Source organism: Myotis brandtii, unplaced genomic scaffold (assembly GCF_000412655.1).
Source record: "Myotis brandtii unplaced genomic scaffold, ASM41265v1 scaffold303, whole genome shotgun sequence".
NCBI lineage: Eukaryota > Metazoa > Chordata > Mammalia > Chiroptera > Vespertilionidae > Myotis > Myotis brandtii.
Genome location: NW_005361573.1, coordinates 3,608,676 through 3,615,092, shown reverse-complemented (window position 1 = coordinate 3,615,092; position 6,417 = coordinate 3,608,676). Strand labels below are relative to the sequence as shown.

The window sequence follows — 6,417 nt, the reverse complement described above, 5'->3', positions numbered from 1 at the left end:
GCCTCACCTGAGGATTCTTTTTTTTTTTTCCTTAGAGAGAGTGGAAGGGAGGAGGAGAGACAGAGAGAAACATCGATGTGAGAGATTCAATCAATTGGTTGCCTCCCGCATGTGCCCCGATCAGGACCGGAAATCGAACCTGCAGTACGTGCCCTTGACCGGAATCAAACCCGGGACCCTTTAATCCGAGGGCCAACACTCTAGCCACCGAGCCAAACCAGCTGGGGCATCAAACCCGGGACCCTTTAATCCGAGGGCCAGCACTCTAGCCACCAAGCCAAACCAGCTGGGGCAATTCATTGTTGATGGCACTGCAGAAGCCTGAGGCCTCATTACCATTCGGATCAATGGTCTGGAGACAGTGGTTGATGATCATATGATGGGACAACACTTTAAAGGGGGAAAAATTCCTAAAAGTGGCACACACTTGTTAAAAAAAAAATCCAGTCCCAAAAATGTCTGAGGCACACAGTGGTAGCCCCTGAAACCCCACTCCATAGAAACAAGCTCTAGAACCATTTATTGCATAGGTTTCTCCCCATTTTTATATATATTTACAAGTAAATGTTAACAGTTATGTTTTTTTTTATTTTTTTATATTTTATTGAATTTTTACAGAGAGGAAGGGAGAGAGATAGAGAGTTAAAAACATCAATGAGAGAGAAACATCGATCAGCTGCCTCCTGCACACTCCCCACTGGGGATGTGCCCGAAACCAAGGTACATGCCCTTGACCGGAATCGAACCTGGGACCCTTGAGTCCGCAGGCCGACGCTCTATCCACTGAGCCAAACCGGTTAGGGCAACAGTTATGTTTTAATAAGATTTTACTGTACATTCTGTTATGCAACTTGCTCTTTGCTCCTGAAATGCAGAGGCTCCTAACCAAGCCGATCTGCTGGGGGAAGCAGCTGGTAATATTTTGTGCAAAATCGTGTTGGGTGCGAGTGTGTTGAGGGATAGTGACCAGGACTAGAGTCATCAAACTCTTTAAAAAGATTCGGACCCAAGCCCCTTGTTTTCCAGGTGGAGAACTGAGGCCGGGAAGGGAAGGGCCAGGTGAGTGGGGAGCCCAGCCCCTCGGATGGCCTTGAAGGATGAGGGCAAGAACGCTGCAGTCGCCGAGCCCTGGGCATCTTGCCCTGGACCTGGAGAGGAGCTGCGCCCTGCAGAGCCAGGAGGAGGGCAAGGGAGCCGGCTCTGCCCAAGCTCCCAAGATGGGCCTCTGCAGTTCCTGCGGGGAGAAGATTTACGGGCCGCCGGGAGCTTGGGGAGGTTGCAAGGAAAAGGTCTGATGCAGCACTTGGGGAGGACTGGCTTCTGGTTGGGCCTGCCTCCTCCAGGCTCAGGAAAGCTCTGCAAGGGGCAGGCTTTGAGCATGGGGGTGGGTGGACAGGGGTCAGAGGATGCTGTTGGGACCAGGCCCTCCAGAGTCCCCTGGTGCTAGGACCCAGACCCTCGGAGAGCGGTGAGCATAGACCCTGTCCAGGCTCGCCCTAGCCAGTGTGGCTCAGTGGATAGAGCTTCAGCCTGTGGACCCAAGGGTCCCGAGTTCGATTCCGGTCAAGGGCACATACCTCGGTTGCAGGCTCTTCCCCAGCCCAGGCCCCCGGTCAGGGCTCCTGCAGGAGGCAACCAATTGATGTGTTTCTCTCACATCGATATTTCTCTCTGTCTTTCCCTCTCTCTCCCCCTCTCTCTAAAGAAAAATCAATGGGAAAATATCCTTGGGTGAGGATTCAAAAATAAAAAGAACTTGTCCAGGCTCTTGTCACTGGGCGGTGAGTGTTATCAGCACAGCCCATAGCCTTTCTGGAGCTTAAACTGCTCAGGACTTTCCTCGCTGCCGCGGGAGGGTCTGGCATCACTAACAACGGCCACCACCCATCAAGGGCGTCTCCTGGGTGGGCCTGGTGCCAAGCACTGTGCGGGCACAGGCTTCAGCCTTCAGTGCGCCCATCAACCCCTGGGGTGGCGGGGGTGGGGGGGTCCTGTGAGTCTCTCACTTTACAGTGACTCACCAAGGCCAAGGTCACGGCCCAAGGCCAGCAGTGTCAGCAGAGGCCTGTGCAGCGCTGAGCCTGGTGCTGGGGCCCCGTCTTCAACCTGGGGAGGGGCTGCCCCTGGCACAGGAACGACCCCCGTGAGGGGGTGAGGGTGGAGGAGTTTGTGTTCTGTTTGAACTTTTTACTGCAAGCATGTGCCACTTTTACAGTGAAGGGGGAACATTTTTTTTTAATTTGTATTTCTTTCTTTTGTTGTTCTTGTTGTTAATCCTCACCCGAGGATGTTTTTCCATTGATTTTTAGGGAGAGAGGGAGGAAGAGGGAAAGACAGAGGGAAACATCGATGTGAGAGAAGCACAGCTGAATGGAAATGCGGATGACACTGTACCCACCCCATCGGGATAGCAAGCGGATGAAGGGAGACACTCCAATGAAATGATTTTTGTGTGGAGTCTGTCACATGATGAGTTTTTGGCAAATGGCACTGCCATCGTTGCCATACCATCACCACCATTGTTACCCGTAGGCAGCAGAGCCAGGAGGGGTTGAGCAGAATTTTGTTCTGGTAAGACCAGGAATGGATAAATGAGAGTATTTGCAGCAGGGGGTGTGGGGGGGGGCAGAGGAGGGGTCCCGGGCAGTCTCTAGGCCCCTCTGCCCTGTGGGCTGTGCCAGACCTACCCTGGGTGGGAAGGATTTGATCTGTCCACCCTCAGCAGATGGGGAGCTGACATTGTTAGTGAGGCTGTCGGCAAAGTCACCTCCTGCCTCCTCCCAAAAAGGATCTGAGGCATCTCTTATTTTATTTTTAATACATTTTTATTGATTTCAGAGAGGAAGGGAGAGGGAGGAAAAGATAGAAACATCAATGAGGAGACAGAATCACGGACCGGCTGCCTCCTGCACGCCCCACACTGGGGATCGAGCCTGCAACCAGGGCCTGTGCCCTGACCGGGAATCGAACCGTGACCTCCTGGTTCACAGGTCGATGCTCAACCACTGAGCCACGCTGAGGCAGCTTTTAGAAATCTGTAGCATAAAAACAGCAAGCAAACAGAAATTGAAGGAGAGAAACCGTATAAGAAGAATCACATAGAAAGAAGGTTGGGACATAGGAAGGAAGGGAAGGATGGCCGTTAATGTCACCCGGGGGCCCTCTAGTGGGCTTAGATGGAAAGAATACTTAAGTCAGCTTGTCTTTATTATGCAGCAGGGGAGAGGGAGGGTGAGAAGGACAGGCTCTGAGATGCTGTGTGTCCGAAAGAGGACATTGTTAGTGAGGCTGTCGGCAAAGTCACCTCCTGCCTCCTCCCAAAAAGGATCTGAGGCATCTCTTATTTTATTTTTAATACATTTTTATTGATTTCAGAGAGGAAGGGAGAGGGAGGAAAAGATAGAAACATCAATGAGGAGACAGAATCACGGACCGGCTGCCTCCTGCACGCCCCACACTGGGGATCGAGCCTGCAACCAGGGCCTGTGCCCTGACCGGGAATCGAACCGTGACCTCCTGGTTCACAGGTCGATGCTCAACCACTGAGCCACGCTGAGGCAGCTTTTAGAAATCTGTAGCATAAAAACAGCAAGCAAACAGAAATTGAAGGAGAGAAATCGTATAAGAAGAATCACGTAGAAAGAAGGTTGGGACATAGGAAGGAAGGGAAGGATGGCCGTTAATGTCACCTGGGGGCCCTCTAGTGGGCTTAGATGGAAAGAATACTTAAGTCAGCTTGTCTTTATTATGCAGCAGGGGAGAGGGAGGGTGAGAAGGACAGGCTCTGAGATGCTGTGTGTCCGAAAGAGGAGAGGAAGGGACTTGCTGAAGGTCTCACACTGCCAGCAGGGGGTCCGGGGTCGTTTCATGACATCACCACCACTCCCAACCTTCCTCTGATTGGCTGAAACCTCCTGGGGCAGGTAAGCGTCCAGGGAGAGGGAAAGCATGAGCCCTGCAGTCATCGGGGGCTTGGGACCAACCCCTCAGCTCTGCCACTCAGACACTATGTGACTTAAGCTCTTGGAGTTGCAGTTCGCCCCTGCCCAGGTAACATGGGGATGCTGTGAGGAACAAATGAGACCCTCTGCACACGGTCAGGCATACCCTAGGTGCTCCATAAATGTTCGCTGATGTTCTGCAGTTTCAGATTAAATACCCCCACTTGTCCTGGCCGCCCCTGGTCCCTCCAATCCCAGGGGGGCTTCCATTCCTTCTCTGGACTCCCGTATCCTCAGTGCACCCCCTATCACAGTCCCAGTCACACTTATGTCTGCTGCTCTGTCACCCTCTCCAGACAAGCTATAGGTTCAGCAAGGACAGGGCCTTTGCCTCACCCAATACCCAGCCCGGGACCTGGCTCAGAGCAGGGGCTTGGAAAATGCTTTCTGAAGGACCCAGATGCCCGGCTCCCTTGCCTTCCTGTCTCTGCACCCTGGAGTACCTTTTCCTTTCATCTCTGTACAGCTCTGTTCTCATTGGGCAAGGCCTAGCCACCTTCCCCAGGATGTCCTTCCTGAGCCACTGTGACTTCTGTCTTCTTCTTTTCTTTTTTTTTTAAATAGTTTTATTGATTTCAGAGAGGAAGGGAGAGGGAGAGAGACTCTGATAGAAACATCAATGATGAGAGAGAATCGCCGATCGGCTGCCTCCGCACGCCCTCTACTGGGGATCGAGCCCACAACAGGGCATGCGCCCCCGGATCGGAATTGAACCCTGGACCCCTCAGTCCACAGGGTAACACTCTATCCACTGAGCCAAACCGGCCAGGGCACTTCCGCCTTCTTTAGGATTTCCTAAAGCTCTGATTTCTTCAACCAGCTTGAAGAAATTTCGGTTTGTTGATTTGTCTTGTTGAATAATCATTCTCTTTCCATGTTACATTCCCAGTGAAATTTTGTCTTCCAGTCAGGCTGATGGCGTTTGCCAACATTAATCATTAAAGAAAGGGAGTTGCTCCAGACAGCTGTGCATAGCACGTGGAACATGGCACCTACTTAGGAAATTATTTTGTGTCCTGCCTACTTCAGAAAAGGACTTTAAAATGGAATAAGGTCTGTAAATTTAGTTAATGGTATTGTACCAATGCTAATTCCCCGGTTTTGATGTATGCTCCTAATATATAAAATGTCACCATCGAGGGAAGCTGGGTGAAGGGTACATGGGACTCTATGTATTATTTTTGCAATTTCCTGTAGGTCTATAACTATTTAAAAATAAAAATTGTATAAAAGGACTTAAGGCTGATTAAACATATAAAACGATATTAAATATTAAAACGCTATCTAGATTCGATGGGGCATACAGACTTGGCTGTACACGCTTACTTATTTAGTTTTACAATATTAAAAGATTGATAACCTAAGTGTACAACTGTAGGGGGCTGTTTTTGAGAACAGTGATGCCACCCCAACAGTGGAATACAACACAGGTATGGGAAAGCACCACATAGAAATGTGCTTATCGTTTGGGGAAAGCTTTTACCAATATTTTAGTGAATTAGAAATATCAAATGATACATCAGGTGTGGAAGGAAATTCACCAAACTGTTCAAAGTGAATGTCTCAGAGAAAATGAATGGCGATGTTTTTAAAAATCTTCTTTTTGCGTACTAGTGTATTTCCACGTCTCTGCAACGCAAATATCATTTGCCCAGCAGGACATTTTTAAAGAGTAGCCATGAAATCATGTTTTAAAGGGGATATAGATAATGATCAGACATTATCTATAAGGAGGAGAAAGTTAATAGTACCAGTCGGGAGTGAGGTGGCTATAGGAATGGAGGTCCTGGCAGACCCCATAAAAGGGGAAGGGGGACCTTGTGAAGTTCTCCTTGGATAAACGTTCCTGGGACGGTCGGATGCTTTCCCCTAAAGCAGTGGTTCTCAACCTTCCTAATGCCGCGACCCTTTAATACAGTTCCTCATGTTGTGGTGACCCCCAATTTCATTGTTACAAATTGAACATCATTAAAGCATAGTGATTAATCACAAAAACAATATGTAATTATATATGTGTTTTCCTATGGTCTTAGGCGACCCCTGTGAAAGGGTCGTTCGACCCCCAAAGGGGTCGCGACCCACAGGTTGAGAACCGCTGCCCTAAAGCATTCCATTCCCCCTAACATTCCCCAAGGGCTGCCCTGAAAGGCAGCGAGCACTAGACTAGACTTGCAGCTCTAGTTTTGACTTCTATTCATCAAGTAAGTGATCTTGAGAAAACACTGCCCCCTCTTCGCCTCCGATTTTCCGTCTGGAGCACAGAAGGAAGAGATGGACCTCAAAGCCAAGTCTACGAGGTTTTCCATCCCTGTTAAATTACTCAGCGGCTAACACTGGCTAATTTTTCTAAACGCCCTGCGAGACGCATTGGCGAAGCAGCGCCGCGGCCACAAAGGGGTTAATATCCGTGGCCCCG

General features: G+C 49.8%; 1 protein-coding gene across 1 annotated transcript in view; it reads left to right on the top strand.

Annotated features, from left to right (window-relative positions):
* The first annotated feature begins 1,041 nt into the window (after positions 1-1,041).
* Positions 1,042-6,417, top strand: part of AP1B1 (adaptor-related protein complex 1, beta 1 subunit) — a 48,149-nt gene continuing 42,773 nt past the window's right edge. The window contains exon 1 of the mRNA XM_014542504.1: positions 1,042-1,059. The gene's annotated coding sequence lies outside the window, so the exon portion shown is untranslated. The remainder of the gene's footprint in view (positions 1,060-6,417) is intronic.